This window comes from Anoplophora glabripennis, unplaced genomic scaffold (assembly GCF_000390285.2).
Source record: "Anoplophora glabripennis isolate ALB-LARVAE unplaced genomic scaffold, Agla_2.0 scaffold23, whole genome shotgun sequence".
Classification (NCBI taxonomy): Eukaryota; Metazoa; Arthropoda; class Insecta; order Coleoptera; family Cerambycidae; genus Anoplophora; species Anoplophora glabripennis.
Genome location: NW_019416624.1, coordinates 2,230,564 through 2,250,078, shown reverse-complemented (window position 1 = coordinate 2,250,078; position 19,515 = coordinate 2,230,564).

Below are 19,515 nucleotides of genomic sequence, written 5' to 3'. Positions count from 1 at the left end.
GATAATGTATGATAGTAGACCTTGTATTCCCTAAAATATGATCCCAAAAGGTTCAACCAGTGGTGTACAACTGGACAGGGGTCACCGCCTTTTTATAAAAAAAACCTACGCCATTGTATCTTTTACAAGTGATTGTAACGGATTTATATTATAATGCACTAAATACGTAAAAAATGGTAACTTGAATTTTTTCCCTAAGATTCACCATTTTCAAGTTATTTATTTTTTTTTGTATTATGCTCTGGAGTTTATAGAACCGTTTAGAAATGTAATAAATTTTGACTTTTAATATATTTTTTTTTCTATTGTACCCCTCCAATTACCGGCGACATTGCTTTTCCGAAAGAAACCGTTTGCACATTATTCTTAACGCACATTTGATATTTACTCGTGTACAAATTTTGACATTTTTATCTGAAGCCGATTTAAAGATAACTAAGGAAAACCATTTGGCAAGTAACAACTTCAACACACTGCATCTCGAAAACAGAGCGTCTAAGGAAAAAACTTTACATGAACTACCCCTATTATTATTCCATAAGGAATTTGCACGCAAGTTTTTTCGAAACATGAACGGGACACCCTGTATATACAGGGTGGGCCATTAGTGTGAGAAAGTACATTAACTCCCTTGTTACTTATAATTCAGAAAAAAAGTTTATATAAAAGTTGTACAAAATCAAGAAACTACAAAATTAATTCCAAACATACAGGGCGATGAGTAAAAACGGGACACGCCAAATATTACATTTTTTAAATGGAACACCCTGTATATTTTTAAACAGTTGGATTTCTGAGAAAATTCTATATAAGGCAATATAGACAGTTTATCATTTTAGTGCGGGGTTGCCAAGTTATGTAGAAAATTCTTAGAATTTTGGAAAAAACATGACCTCGAAGAAGTTGTATTAACTTTCAACTACTAACACTTGGAGCAAAAATATTTGACAGAGTTATAGGCAAATGTTATACAAAGNTATATATATATATATATATATATATATATATATATATATATATATATATATATATATATATATATATATATATATATATATATATATATATATATATATATATATATATATATATATATATATATATATATATATATATATATATATATATATATATATATATATATATATATATATATATATATATATATATATATATATATATATATATATATATATATATATATATATATATATATATATATATATATATATATATATATATATATATATATATATATATATATATATATATATATATATATATATATATATATATATATATATATATATATATATATATATATATATATATATATATATATATATATATATATATATATATATATATATATATATATATATATATATATATATATATATATATATATATATATATATATATATATATATATATATATATATATATATATATATATATATATATATATATATATATATATATATATATATATATATATATATATATATATATATATATATATATATATATATATATATATATATATATATATATATATATATATATATATATATATATATATATATATATATATATATATATATATATATATATATATATATATATATATATATATATATATATATATATATATATATATATATATATATATATATATATATATATATATATATATATATATATATATATATATATATATATATATATATATATATATATATATATATATATATATATATATATATATATATATATATATATATATATATATATATATATATATATATATATATATATATATATATATATATATATATATATATATATATATATATATATATATATATATATATATATATATATATATATATATATATATATATATATATATATATATATATATATATATATATATATATATATATATATATATATATATATATATATATATATATATATATATATATATATATATATATATATATATATATATATATATATATATATATATATATATATATATATATATATATATATATATATATATATATATATATATATATATATATATATATATATATATATATATATATATATATATATATATATATATATATATATATATATATATATATATATATATATATATATATATATATATATATATATATATATATATATATATATATATATATATATATATATATATATATATATATATATATATATATATATATATATATATATATATATATATATATATATATATATATATATATATATATATATATATATATATATATATATATATATATATATATATATATATATATATATATATATATATATATATATATATATATATATATATATATATATATATATATATATATATATATATATATATATATATATATATATATATATATATATATATATATATATATATATATATATATATATATATATATATATATATATATATATATATATATATATATATATATATATATATATATATATATATATATATATATATATATATATATATATATATATATATATATATATATATATATATATATATATATATATATATATATATATATATATATATATATATATATATATATATATATATATATATATATATATATATATATATATATATATATATATATATATATATATATATATATATATATATATATATATATATATATATATATATATATATATATATATATATATATATATATATATATATATATATATATATATATATATATATATATATATATATATATATATATATATATATATATATATATATATATATATATATATATATATATATATATATATATATATATATATATATATATATATATATATATATATATATATATATATATATATATATATATATATATATATATATATATATATATATATATATATATATATATATATATATATATATATATATATATATATATATATATATATATATATATATATATATATATATATATATATATATATATATATATATATATATATATATATATATATATATATATATATATATATATGTATGTATGTATAACGTTGAAATCTTCTTGAACCTTTTGTTTAATATTAATTAAAATATATTTATTTTCTTGGGAATTGGGTTCTGGTGTGAAAGTCTGTTAAAAAAAGGATAAAAAACAGCAGCGATTTCTTTCTTGACATTTCGTTCCTGATCAGGAACTTTTTCAAAAGGCTTTTATTGTTAAAATTGTTATAATTAATAAATTAAAAACCTAAACAACAACCATTTTACCTTTAAAATTTAAAAAAACATGCATCAATCGTCATCCAGTGGACATATTTTCAAAATATATTATCTTTTTTCAATTTAAATTTGAATATGGCCTGCATTTTTAGATATTGTAAATGTGTCTGGATAATACTTTTATTCAGCAATGTGGTCCATGGATACGATGAAAATGCATATTTTCACATCGAAAAATGCAGGCCTGTGTTCACTGTAAAATGGTTGTTGTTTAGGTTTTTAATTTATTAATTACAACAATTTTAACAATAAAAGCCTTTTGAAAAAGTTCCTGATCAGGAACGAAACGTCAGGAAAGAAATTGCTGCTGTTTTTTATCCTTTTTTTAACCGACTATCACACCAGAACCCAATTCATAAGAAAATAAATATATTTTAATATACAGGGTGTCCCATAAGCACATGATCAAAACGGTACTGCGACATTCTTTGGCTCAAAAGAAGACGATTTGACCTAACTTCCATTAAGAAAAAATGTCTGGCTCTTCTGCTATTGACTGTCAGATTTCTTGAAAACAAAAAATGTTTTTTGTAATATCTGGAGAATGTTAAGATGGATTTTAATGAAACTTGCTGTGGACTTGTTCCTAGGTAAAACTCATGTTTTGATGAAGCAACCGCGTCCATCTGCCTTAGGATAGTGGTAAATTCTTGAGTGTCTTGGTACAAGAATTACCAGAACTTTTTATTTGGTCGCTGGAATCAATTCATTTTATTTTTATTGATGCATCAGTTCTTTTTCGAGATTTTCGTGCTCTTGGTAAAATCTTGTAGTGTTCATAGTTTTTACGCAAAAATATGTTTTCAATTTTAGACAATCATTATCACTACTACTCAAGTACAACAAATACTCACTACAATCACTACTATCGTAATAAGTGTCTTGGTAAAATCTTGTAGCATTCATAGTTTTTACTCAAAAAAATGTTTTATGTTTCGTTACGACTTAACAATTTTAAATGTATCACAGTAAATCTGCCCTTTTAGAAGAAGCTGCTTTCTCTAATAATAATTGCCAATTTTTTTACCTAGAGTATCAATATTGAAAGTAAGTAAAATGGTCGCAATTTTAAAGTCTGTCGCAATTCGACGGATTGAATATCATTTTACTTCATTAGATTTAATTTTTGTTAACACTCAAACTGGATGATAGTTACATAGATACGATAGATGATGGTGGAATTACAAGACATGTTTGATATGCCCCCCATTTTATTGGATGTATAGTTGGATCCTTCGATTGAAATTGAATTGAGCCCTCCTCAACATTTTTGGATCATTCCGTATTACGTCCGCTTCGTTTTGAATCCTACGCAATAATTCTTTCTGGGATTTCACAGGAGTAGCGTAAACTTTATTCTTCAAGGCTCCCAATAGAAAAAAATCTAACAGCGTTAAGTCGGGGGACCTGGGGGGCCATTCGACAGGAACATCTCTCCCTCTTCTTCCGATCCACTTGTGGGGAAAAGTATTATTTAAATGTGCAGTTACATTTGCACTAAAGTGCGGAGAAGCACCATCGTGCATAAACTTCATCTGAGCACGAAGATCGAGAGGGACATGTTCCATTAGAACCGGAAAAGTATTCGTCAGAAAATTGAAATAATTTTCGCTATTCAAGCGGCGCGGCATGACATAAGGACCCGGAAGGATGTCACCGATGATCCCGCCCCAAATATTTATTGGAAATTCCACCTGAAAGTGATTAATACGCCTCGCATAAGGGATTTCTTCTGCGTAATGGTGAATAAAATTCGGCTGGTGAAATTTGGATCACGTGCCCGCACTCCTTAAATAAAGGGGCAAAATTGAAGTCTTCTCTCAAAATAAAAGCTCTTGAATAGACGTCGCATGATAAGGATGGAGGAGCTGCTGTCTTATGATGCTATTAATTGTACTTTTTGGTACGCCAAATTCCACTGATATTTGGATCTTCAGCAACCCTATTTAAAACGTCTCCCTCAACGGCTGCATTTCGTACTTGAGGACGACCCATACGGTCAACGGCTCGTACACCAAAGTGCCCAGTCTCCCACAAACTCTTTAATCCATGTAAATTGGTAATCTGGAACCCGTCGATTTGGGTTTCGCGCCGCGTAGACGCGTACACTCCCACCCAAGTTGTCTTCGCAAAACCCTAACACTTTGATCAGTCGGTCATCTCTTCATTAGAAAACGCCATTCGAAACGAATTGATTGACAATTCATTTATTATAATATGACATCATCGCTTACTACGATAGTAGTAATTGTAGTGAGTAGTTGTTGTACTTGAGTAGTAATGATAATGATTGTCTAAAATTGAAAAAAAGTTTTTGCGTAAAAACTATGAATGCTACAAGATTTACCAAGAGCACGAAAATCTCGAAAAAGGATTGATGCATCAATAAAAATAAAATGAATTAATTCCAGCGACCAAATAAAAAGTTCTGGTAATTGTTGTACCAAGACACTCAAGAATTTACCACTAGCCCAAGGCAGATGGACGCGGTTGCTTCATCAAAATATGAGTTTTACTTAGGAACAGGTCCACAGCAAGTTTCATTAAAATCCATCTTAACATTCTCCAGATATTACAAAAAACATATTTTTTTTCAAGAAATTTGACAGTCAATAGCAGAAGAGCCAGACATTTTTTCTTAATGAATGTTAGGTCAAATAGTCTTCTTTTAACCCAAAGAATGTCGCAGTACCTCTTTGATCATGTGCTTATGGGACACCCTGTATATATATNTTAAAAGTGCATTTGTTACAAAAACAACTAAGATTGTTGTGAAAAAAATGTTAATATACAGAGTGATCCATTAACGATATCGAGCGGCTGTATATAGGAAACTAGACGTGCTACGATTATGGAGTAAAAAATCTATTAACAAATATGGCCAAAAGAAATTTATTTAAAATATTTTCAAGTTTGTAACTTCACCGCTAGGGCGCGCAACTGCTATAGTGTTACAGAGAATTGTCGGTTTTTCGAAATTTCGCCTATATAACCGAAGTTGAAAATACAGCGTATGATATGTAACTAATTCCCTGACACTTATTTGGGGATTTACATGGACACAAGCCAACACATTAATAATATTATCTTCCGTTCTTGCACGGCGATCTCTTCTTACAGAATGTAGTGGCGTAGATAAACGCTAAAATACTTCTCTTGAGTAGCGTATTTTACGAGGGTATCGCAAGGCGTATTCTCTTGAAGCTATAACGGCATTTTCCAAACATTGAAAACAAACTGCCATCATATCATACGCTTCCACACACGTAAAAGGCATTTTCCTTGTTCACAAGCAATTTTCCAATACAAATAACAATGATTTTGCACGTAGCAAGAGCTGTCACATTTCGTTTGGCATAATTTTTCAGTTGTAATTAGTTAAGACAATTTTTCGTGGGCCCCCTTGTCTTTGGAGCCAAAAAAATTTGGTCGCATATTTAAATTTATTGTCAGTCCACTAGAAAGCCATTAAATTTAGAAACTTTTTGTCCCTTTATATTTTTTTCGTAAAACGCAATGTTTTCGAGAAAAATGTTAAAATGTGATCAAATGCATATCGTGATTCGCCATTTTCCTCAAAAACATTGCGTTTTTCGAAGACAAAAGAGAGATCAAAAGACAAAAGAATTTCTAAATTCAATGGCTTTCTAGCTAACTAATAATTTTTTTTAAATCAAATTCACGACCAAATTTTTCTGGTTCCAAAGACAAGGGGGTCCACCAAAAAATGCCTTAAGGGTTTCTCCCCAAAAAGCGTAGCACTGTGAGATTCCACAAGTTATGGTTTCTGGTTTAGACCGTTAAATAAATTTTAAAAATTCTATTCAAACATTTATTACAAAATGATACAATATAGTTGTGAATTAAATGAAAGCTAAGACCGAAGTGTGTGTCGGTTGCTTGTTACATATTCGCCATCCGCAACAATTCATCATTTCTGCGAACACAGTGGCGTGCCATAACTCCCCTCTTGCTGAAGAGAACTTTAGGGTTGAAGTTCGATAGGATCTTCTGTTGATGGGTTGGATCCTTTTCTTTCTTGAAGTCGAGACTTAAGTTTGTAAACAATGTAAATACTAAAACAGACAAGAGTAACATATAGTATAATGGTCCACAAACTTGGAATATAAAGGTGATCAATTTTATTAATATTATTATTACACTAATAAATTTTGCTGTTTTTCTAGTTTGTATTTAATTTCCTTTAATCCATCTAAATTGACTGGAGATAGATCAATTTCTTCAATAGAGTAATTTGTGTTAATACTGAAATTATAACTTAAATGAGGTATATACAATTCCTTTTTCATTTCTATTACAGGGAATTGGATTACTTTATTATTAATTTGTAACTCGCATTTTTCAAAATTCTTTAATAAATATGTGCCACCTGATTTTGAGAATTCTTTTTGCAATTATATTTGATCAATATCTAGAGGGAGTAACAAGTAGAATAATATTGTTTTCAAGAAACTGTATTTTTTCTTTTGAGATTTTAAGAAAGTGACTGTCACATTCATTATATGGTTTTTGAGCTAAAAGTGACTGAGTCCCATATAGAGGGCTGTCATTTAAATTAGTTAAGTCTAACTGATTGCAAAAGTTCTCTACTAGTGTACAAATATTACTTAATAGACTGTAATACTGATTTGTCAGAATAAGAAATTTGTTTTTAGGTACCTATAAATTGTTTGGAATGTTTTGGTCGTTTTGAGTATAGGGCAGGAATAAATATGATATAAATTATAATCGATGTCGTCGATAATTGGAATTTCTAATAAGAAAATGAATTTGTGGCTGATTTGGTAAGTATGCCTTAATTTTGATAAGGTTTTCAAAATTAATTATTTGATTTATTTGTGCTGGAAATGGTAATGACGTCGATTTTTCTATCTTCTTAATATTTTGGAGTAAATCTTCTGGTTGTATAATCGATGGGTGTAGTACTTGCAATTTTGCAAAGGTAAGGGATTCTTCGGTGGTTTTTAAAATTTGTAAAATATTCTGGGCCATCATAATAATTTGTGTATAGACGATATTAGCATGTAGGGTGATACCTTTTTGTTTTTTCGACATGGATTGCTCTTTCTAATTGCAGAATTTTAGTTTTCAGAATTTGTTGGTTTAAAGTTAAATTTCTTATAGTGTTATTAAATTGAATTATTGCTTCTTTAGCTAAACTTGTTTGAATCTTCAAAATGTGTGTCTGATCCTTATTATTGTTTTCCAGAAATTCTAATTCGTTGTAAATCATCGTTGTCTAAGTTGCCGGTTATGAATTTTACTGCAGTTCCCAATCCATTAATTAGGCCTCTTCTTTTCCTTATCTTGGTTTCTGGAGATAACTGGTTAAATTTTTCTTTTAGCTGTTTTAACAGAAATTCACAAAGTATGTTATAATTATTGTTAAATTCATTCCTCATTTCTTCGGGAGTTTTATCATGGGAAATTATGTTGTTGATGTGATTGATCATATGATCAATATTATTTTTGAGATTACCATATTCTTTAATTAACGGTCCAAGATCTATGATCTTTATTATTGTCCAGTGTCCAATTATGTTTTTGCAGGGTCCTAATGGTATCGGCAGAATGCCAGGGTTATCAGAAACATTTTCTATGCTTTGTCCTCTGTAGGCTGCGATGTACAGGTTGCAACAGAAGTTTTTTGTAAGTTTCTTGTATGCGTTCTTTTTATAATTTTCTTAGATCTATAATTACTTTTAATAATTGTATAAGCTTCTCTATTTGATATTACAAGAGATTCTGGTATTTCAAAATTTTCTTTAAATTTTACATTTTCTAGTAATCCTTCTTTAATGTCATTTTTACTTATGTCTGGAATTTTTATTATTTCCGTGAACGGTGATATAGTTATATTGTTGTCAGAGGTAGTGTGAACTTGAACATCAGTTAACTTGTTCTCATTAGATTGATATTTCATTAACTTGTCATTTATATAGACCGGAATTTTTGCTGTTGGAGTTATAAATAATCCTTGAAGTCGCTTTAAGAGTGGACATTAAATCTGTTCCTATTAATCCGTCGTAATTGGTGTTGCAGTTGAATATACAGTGTTTACGATGCATTTTTGGGACATTAAAAATTTTTGACAGTGGAATATTTGCGCTGTATTGATGAATTGATGTGTTGTGAGGTGTGGTTATTAAAAATGGGTCTTCTTTGATAATCGTTTAAGAAAGATTTCGTTGAACCAGTATCTAACATAAAATTTTCTTGTTCCTCTTGGTGATCTTCAGTAACTTCTAAATTTTCATCATAGTCAAGTTCAAAATATCCTTGATTTTCATCGTAATCAAATTATTGATTCTCTGGCAATTCAAGTTCCTGGGTTGTTAATTCTTCTGCTTTAAATTTTGGTTGATTTGGGCGAACCGATTGTTTTGAAAGACGAGTGCGAGTGGAATCTACTTCCATTGGTGTAGGTTGATACATTTTTTGTTGTGATGGTCCGGGTGCATGGGATTGTTGACCAAAATTTTGTTGTTGAAAGAAAGGATGTTATTGGTAGGAAATCGTCTAGGTGTCCATTTTTGCTGTGCCGGTAATGTGAATCTATTAGATTGTTGTGTTTGTGTAGATGTGAAAGTTGGTTGTCTTGTATGGGGTGTATTTACTCTAAGTTGGAAAGGTGGTGGTCTATTAGTTGGTTGTTTGTTTTGGCTAGGGACCCCAATTTTTGCGCGGTGATAATTAAGATTTTCTTTCTCCGTTACAATTTGTATTGCTTCTTCGATTGTTGATGGATTTCTGCATCGCAAGATATGAGATAATTGTGGGTTTATTCCTGTAATAAAAGCTCTAAGTGTGACGCTATTATACATATTGATTTTTGTATCCTTTATCGCCTGTGCTGCTTGTTGACAAGATAATTTTGATAACAGTAGGCATCTTATATCAATGCATCTGTCTGCAAACTGATGTGGAGTCTCGTTGACTTTTTGTTTTACAATTAGTGTATTTAAGTCGGAAAGTAATGAATCTTCATTTCTTTGATCGCCGAATAAACTTATTAGAATTTTTTAATTCTGGGAATGTAACAAAAGTTCGGGCTGAAATTAAAGCTGCTGCTTTTCCTACGAGCTTTGTTCGTATGTAAAGGCTATTCTTGAAGGTTCCTTACCTGGTGCCATTAAGGGTAGTACTGCTTCGCAAGCATTTATGAAGGTAGACAATTTAGTGGGATTCCCATCAAACATAGGAATTAAATCCAGATAATCTCTAACACAGATTTGTGGTAGGGCCATATTTGATAAATTATTTCTGGATTGTAGACGAATTTGTCGTTCTGTTGGAAAATTTGCAAGTTGATCCGTCAATTCGTCAATTAATGACATACGGTTTTATAGAAAGTAAATAGCAAAGTATTTATCATTATAAGATAATGTGAAATTTGATATTACGTCGCTGTTAGTATATCACTTTTGTTTAAATTTTATGTTTTAATGTGTGATGCATAAAACGTGTTTAATCTACAGACACAGTACAGTGTTGAAGACAATGCGTTTTATTTATCAGCGGGGAAAGGTACTTTTTATTCGTTTCCTTACTTTTCTTATTATCTAAGTTAGTCAACTCCTACAGTTACGGTGGAATTTTATTTCACGCCTACTCAGTTCGGCGATACTCTAAAATTCTGAGAAGTAAGAGATAGAAGACTAATGTTGCAAATAAGCGTTATAACGGGACTTGTTATTTAATATGAAATATTTAGAACAAAGGAATTTTGGAAGGTTTATAGGAATGGCAAAATCAGTATTACTTACAAAACCGAAATTAAAGTTGTTTTCATTTTTCGGGCGTTGGCGAGGGAAGTACAACGATACAAGTGACTTTTCTAGTTTATAGAAACCTTAGCCTGCCTTGTATTTCCTTCCGGTTTGCTCGCTTTGGTTCCTTTGTTGATCCTGGGATGAAATTTTGATGTGTCGGTTTCAATTCGCCGTCACTGGACAGTGTCCCCAATGGACTGGTATCTTTAGGTCGATTAGTGCCTCAATCGTTGAAACGAACAAAAATTTTGATTTTTAAACATTTTTGGACACTATATCCTACCGATCGACTGTGCCAGTTATGGTTTCTGGTTTAGACCGTTAAATAAATTTTAAAAATTCTATTCAAACATTTATTACAAAATGATACAATATAGTTGTTAATTAAATGAAAGCTAAGACCGAAGTGTGTGTCGGTTGCTTGTTACATATTCGCCATCTGCAAAAATTCATCATTTCTGCGAACACAGTGGCGTGCCATAACTCACATGTCATAAAACCCCTGTGTACCAAATTTAGTGATTCTCGTACAACATGGTTTTGAGAAATAAAAAAGACTTCTTAGGGGCAGATTTCAGGGGGCTGTAACCCCGAAAGAGATATATTCAAAGATAAAAGAGCAAATATGATAGTATTTACGTGAATGGATACCCAAAAAAATTATGTAATGCCACAATTTATCAATGTTGTTTTCAGTTCAGCTTTCAATGGTAGATTCACAACGGTTTATCAATGCAAAGACAGTCAGGTCTGGCATACATATAGCAAGTTTATAGTCGACTGATTGATATCTTAAGTTCTTCAATTTGGCGCAGTCCCGACGAAATTTAATGCATTTGACCAAAACGAAAAGTGACAAAAAATTAAAATAAGCAAATATTAAAGTTACAACTATTCGAGTAAAGATTAAAATAATAATAAACTAATTATTTAACTATCCTAAACATACCTCCCACCAGTGGCGGCTCGTCGGGGTGGGCAGGGTGGTCAGTGCCCACCCAGAAATTTTCAGAAGAATAAACAAAAATTTGTGTATATATTCAAAGTGATTTGACAACTCTTATAAAATTAAATCCAAAATGCGTTACCTCCTTTGAAACTCCCCCTACCAAATTTTAAAATTATATTTTAATCATGATCTCGGCGGCAACCAACATAACATTCGGGCTAGCCCGTGGCCGCTGAATTAAACAACGCCGTACCCCAACCATACCATACCATGCATGCTTATACGCACCTAGGACTAGACAGTATAATCGGAAACGTAAGTCGTTCACTAATTTAGAATATTTGGCCCAAGTCGTTCGAGCCCGCACACAGCTCGCATATACCCATTGAGCACCCATCGAGTGTTGTATCGACCACCTAAGACTTTTCACCAGTGGTTGGGAATATATATACGTATATTTATTTGCTGTAATTTTGTTCTTTAAATGAATTTTTAAATATTAGAACAATTTTTCCCTGCAAAGGTATTCCAGAAAACAAATTTTAGTAAACGAAATAATAAACCGTTTTATAATAATTTGTAAATCGCGTAAAAAAATAAATATCTATGGTGCTATGTTGAATGTTCTTTGATAATTATAATTATTAAGGTTATTTTAACTCGTTACTGTTAAACTGAATTAAAAGTGATTGCTGAGAAATTTTCAATATTTGAATAGATTCTAGTTTGTAAACATGGGAGTGATGTAAATTATTTTTGGGGTAATCTCGGCAGCAACCAACATGACATTCGGGCCAGCCCGTGGCCGCTGAATTAAACAACGCCGTACGTTGCCTGCTTATACGCAGGGCTAGGACTAGAGAGTAATCGGAAACGTAAGTCGTTCACTAATTTAGAATATCTAGCCCAAGTCGGGCGAGCCCGGACACAGCCCGCACCCGCATACTCATCGAGTATTGTTTCGGCCAGCTACGGCTTTTCGCCAGCCAACCAGCAGCGGTTGGAAATATATGTATATTTATGTGCTGTAATTTTGTTCTTTAAATGAATTTTTGAACATTAAAACAATTTTTCCCTGCAAAGGTATTCCAGAAAACAAATATTAGTAAACGAAGTAATAAACCGTTTTATAATAATTTGTAAATCGCGTTAAAAAATAAATATCTATGATATGTTGAATGTTCTTTGACAATTATATTTATTAAGGTTATTTTGAAGCGTTACTGTTAAACTAAATTAAGAGTGATTGCTGAAAAATGTTCAATATTTTAATAGATTCGAGTTTGTAAATATGGAAGTGATATAAATTATTTTTTAGGACTTTTAAATTCGATACATATTTATTTATTTTTTCAAATAATAAACTGTTCGATTAAAAAAAATAGCTTCTATTTAATATATTTTTTTTATTTCAATCAGATTTTTAATAAATTATCATTTGAATATACATAATTACCTAAAATAACTCTACTCTCCGGGCAAGCCCTTCGACTTCACTCGTATATTCTTCGGGTACTTACGTGTAATCTGCGGTTTGATGTTAGTTTTATTTCATAGATTAGGAAGGTAGAGATTTGTTATTCCTTGTACTTCACGACTTGGTTGTTTGTAAGTTCTAGGTTAGGGTTAGTATAGTGGTTTAGGTAAGTTTTTAATGTTTAATAGTTTGGAGTAAAGCAAAATGGCAAGCCGAAAATAGCGAATTGGTGAGTAGCAATGGTGATATTATTAATTTTTTATTAAATAAAAAATTTTGTATGTTAACTTTCGATGATAAATTATTTATTTCAAAATTAAAACCTACGCCTGACATGAAAAATTTAATAAATAAAAACAATTGCGGAAGTAACAGATCATTTAGTAAAAATTGGTACAATAAATATGAGTGGTTAACAGGTAGTGAAACTAGAAACAAATTATATTGTTGGAATTGCTTACAGTTTAATGAAAAAAGTAAAACTCCATGGAATTATCTAGGATATTCAGATCTGAAACATATAAATGAATCTCTAAAAAAACACGAGCGATCGGAGGAGCATACATATTCAACATTAAAATTTAAATTATTAGGAAAACAAAACATTCAAACTTTTCTTGATTCTGCATTTCGTGAGAATATTTTAAACCATAATAAAGTCGTGGACGAAAATAGAGACATTGTAAAGCGCCTTATTGATTTGGTTATTTACTTATTTATTTATTTATTTACTTATTTATTTATTTATTTACTTATTAGAATTTTAGTATAATTTATCGTTAGTGCTATAAAAGTGATAGAGAATTTTACTATTTGTTTAGAGAATTATATAATTTTTTATATGTCCTTCTATGCCATAATCCTTGCCTTATCCCCTATCCCGGCAAGAAATCACTGTGATGACATTCTCGTTTGTTCTTGCTGAACTATTAGGTATACTTTTGGAATAACTATTATAATATTCAGGTATGTTTATATTAACTATCTTCATAATTCTTAAGTTTTTTACACTTTCAAAAGTAAATAGACTAACGTAGATTGCAATTATTATATGATATTAAGTTACATGAGAGAAAAAAAATTTTTCCCACCCATCTCAAAAAGTCACGAGCCGCCACTGCCTCCCACCACAATATATATTTTTTTAGTGAGAGGGTAGAACGCATAATTTTACCACTGGCCGTTGAACAATACCTTGAAATGTACAAATAGTATTTACTCTAGAAATACCATCGGATCCTGGATGGAGCTTTATTATTCGACTATGACACTATTTTAGAGGAGGCGTTTGTTCGTTTTTAATAAGAACCATTGTGTTCTCTTCAATTTTGCTACAGCTATGATTCCATTTTTGGCGTTCTGTGATATACATATTTAGTTATTCGCCAAAAGTGCTGATGTATGTTTTGCAACAACTGTCAGTGGCTCTATTAATTTTTAATGAAGTCACGCCGAGTTCTGAAAGAGACGTAGGTGGCTCTAATGTTAGAAAATGAGCCGGTGTTAACGGAGTTAAGTTATTGGGATTATAGCTAGTTGCTCATAGAGGACGCGAATTCAATATAGCCTCTATTTGAACAGTCACAGTGTTTAGTTCTTCAAAGGTTAAAATTTGCTCTCTCACTAAACGAATGAAGTGAGACTTAAAAATGATATGATTCCCGCCTCCCATAGCCCTCTAAAATGAGAAGCTGAGGTGGGATTAAAACTCCAATTTCTTGCCTCTCGTTTTCCAGCTTCCTTCATAGTTTGGAGTAGTTGGTTGTAGGCCCTTACAAAGTTACTACCATAGTCACTAAATATTTTACTGCAACGACCTCTACGAGCTATAGATCGTCGTAATGCAGCTAAGAAAGCTTCAATAGATAAATCCGATGCCACATACGTTTTGAGTGACTTTGCTCCTCGAATTCGAGACATCGTTATACGAAATGGGTCAGCAAAATCAACACCTACGCAAGAAAATGGTTTAACCTGATTGGTAACTTGGAAGATTACCCATAAAGGGTGAAATCGGTTTAGGATTCACGCGAAAACAAGTGTGACAATGAGATAAATAATATTTTATTGCTCGTTTCGAAGATAAAATCCAAAATTGTGGGAATAATAGAAAATGTATAGTTTGTAAACCTGGATGTAAATAGGTAAGTAATATGAAAATATTGGATATTTATCAACATATTTCAAGGCGAAATGTAGCAATCATCCGCCTACCATGAGAATACCACGTTCATCGATAAATGACGCTAATTTTCGAATTACTTTTGAGCAAGATCGATTACTTTTAAGATTAGAAATCTCATCAGCAAAAACTGACAATTGTACATGTTTAATTAACAACAAGACCTCATTCAATTTAGAAAATGTAAGAGTACCCTTTTGCAAATTCTATATATTACTAAGATTACGTAAAAATCGATTACAATAAGCAATAACTCTCTTAATTTAGTTTAAACAAGAAAAACGAATCAATAGATTGCCAAAAAAAACTGTTTTGAGGCAAACATGTCAGTAAAGAAATTTATCTTCCCTCAGCTACCATGTCTGAGGAAAATTGGTTCTCTTCATATGCTGCAATAGACCACAAATTTTCAGCAAAGATAACCAGGGAGGTCCTCCCACCAATGCTTACAGTTTAGAAGTTCTAAAGCATATATATAGACCGTGAGGAGCACAATATGCTGGGTTGCAGTCAGCTCGAATATGATACCAACAATCTGGAGGGATGACTTCCCGAATTCGGCTCACACGATTGCTCACCAACGTTTTCTATTTGTGAAGCGACGATTTAATGCAGTCTAAAGCCACTTTAAAATTCGACTAACAATAGATTTTACTAAAAGTTAATGTGTCTTTAACACAGTTAGATACTAAGGGAGTACAAACTCTGTCTTGAGAGAACATTTTGGAATTAGACCACTCTAGTTGTCATATATGCACTTAAATTAAATTAGAAATTGTATAATTTATTAAACCACTTACCGATTGGACATAAACAAATAAATTCATTATCACTAGCTTCGACACAAGTCCCATTATTTAGACAAGTTGAATTACATCTTATGATTTCATCTTCGCAGAATTTTCCAGCGAATCCTTCCTTGCAAATACAGTTATATGTACTATTTAAATAATTACAAGTGCCTCCATTAGCACACGGTTCAGATATGCAATAATTAACAACTTTTTCACAATGCATACCTAAAACATTGAATTAAATTCGATTTAAACATACTATGATATGTACAGGGCATTTCTAATATACGGGGCCAAACTGAAATGAGAGATAGAGACTATCATTTCAACAAAAAGTTACCTATAAACATGAGCTCGAAATTATAAAAAAGTTATAAATGCACATAAATAACTTCAGATCCAAATAAAACTCCATACACGCATGGGAGAAGTTTGTTCCTTATTCACTGGCTGAGGCATAGGAGTAATGAATAGTTTTTTTTATCGTAAAAAGATTGTTCTCGGAATTTTCCGATAAAAATATGTTTAGGAAACGTTAGATTTTAGGCACCAATGTGCAAGATTTGAAACCTATCTACAGTATTGATTTTTGAGACTTGTCGACAAAGGTAAATGTATAATGTCAATTTTCTCGTAAACAATGCAGATCATCGAAATAGAACAAAAGTTTTTGTCTTTTACAATTCTGTTTCATAAAAATTCATTATTTTACTTAAAATGTTTCAGACAATTTTTTTTCTTTTTAACAAAAAAAATCGTTCAGTTACCTCCTGCATTCCTGCCAGTGTCAAGGAAAAAAATATTCCCCCAGTTGCTTCAATTGTTAATCTAAAATTTGTATCGAGATACATTTAAACCAGATTAATCATTCAGAAGTCATTATTTTTATTTGAAAGTACATATTTAGCACATCTATTTATTAAGCGATTTCGAACTCGCTTCAATGAAAACTTTTTGCTTCCAATAACATCTCCTGTTTCTGGATTTTTAAACATACTATACATATATACAGGGTAGTCTACTTTTTTTTTTATCAAACTTCAAGAATCAATACATCATCAAAAAATAATGTTAGTTTGCTAAATAAACCATACCCGACAAATGTTTACTTTTTGAGGTACAGCACGTTGAAGTTTCTCGAAAAAAAAAATTATTTTTAGAATTTTTCTGTAAAAGATGGAAGTTTCAACCGTAAGATTTTTATAAATGATTTGGCACTGTACGTGTGATCTTTGGAGAATTTTTTATTTTTTTTTACTTTGCCAGTGGCGGAGGAAATAGGGGTCCCTATTGCTTTAGTAAAAAAAATATTAGTATGCCACTGGCTTTAAGTTTAAAAAACAATGTATTTTAGATTCTCCGTTTAATTTGGGACAAAAAATTAATCTTGTAAGTTTTTCGTAACTATTACCATTTTCAAGTAAAATTTATTTACTTATTACTATAAAATACATGTGGACATATTACTATGTGAATCTATTATTTATTATTTAATTGTTTTACTTGCCTAAACATAATTTGCCTAATTCTAATACTTGCTTTACAAGAAGAGGCACATTTGTTTATCACAACAGTCATATTTATACCCATGATTCTCATGAAGCGAGACGCCGATCATACCAGCAAGAATTTAGTTTCAACATCTAGTTAAGTGTGATGGGTAGAAACATTTGATAACCTTATGTATTACCTCCAAGGTTATATTCAGTATCATTTCCCAATTTTCTGGAAAATAACTTATTTCAATAATTAATGTTGGTTCCAAATGGTTAGAGCTCCAGCTCACTCTGGCCAAATAGTTCGTAACTGGATGAATGCAAATTATCAGAACCGCTGGATAGGATGTTTGTCATATGAACCGTTATTTAATGTGGAGGGGAGGGACCGGTGCCTCGGCTTCTTAGATCATCAAATCTTAACCCCCTTGACTACTATGTATGGGGAACTTTGAAAGATGATGTTTACTCTGTACCAATTATTGAAGACATAAATCAGTTGCAGAGAAGAATAATAGACGCCTGTGACAATCTCAAGCAGAGGCCACATGAAATCATCGTGGGAATAAATTTTTTAATACGAAGATGTGAAAAATGTATTAATGCAGCAGGAAGGCATTTTGTATCGATGATGTTATGTAGCTGTAATTATTTTCAATAGTTTTATTAAATATTAATTAATGAATTGATATAGTTATTATTTTATTGTTGTTAATTCAACTGTAATTTTTAGGTCTATTGTAATAGTAATAATAATAAATAAGTAAATAAATTTAACTTGAAAACGGTAATAGTTACGAAATGATGTACTGGTTCTTGAAGTTTGATTAAAAAAAGTGGACCACCCTGTATACAGGGTGATTCAGTCATAATGTCATTAATTTTAAGAGCAGATAGAGAAAAATGAGTATAATACGATGGCGTGATTCAAAAAAAATAAATGCATATTTAAGCAGAAAAAAATATTTTCAAATCATTATTTAACCCCCTTTTCAGGCTGTTACTGACCGGCTGACGTCAGCCGGCTACGATATGAACAACGCGCCCTAGAGGCAACGTTGCCATATTTATATATTTTCGCTCATATAAAGACAATAAATAAACGGTTTGCTCACGTCAGCAAATAATAATTTAAAATGCTATATATTATTTTTGTAATTATGCAATCAACACATTAAATTGTTATTGTTGTCCATCAAGAACCTCGAGGAGGTCTGAGCATGCCTTGACAAAAATCAGTTTTTATTAACATCATAATGTTAATTTTTTGCTGTAAGCCTTCGGGCTTACTATTATGAATGCAAAGACTATGCAAGAAACTATTATGGCTGCAAAGAAATTAGCTCTGTTTCACTTTAAATAAAATTTAATATTGAAGTTACAAAACTCCAAGAGTTCAAGTAATTTAAAATTCAAGACGGTTCGGAAAGTCTCGCGGTAACAGTGCCTGTACTCGTTGCAGA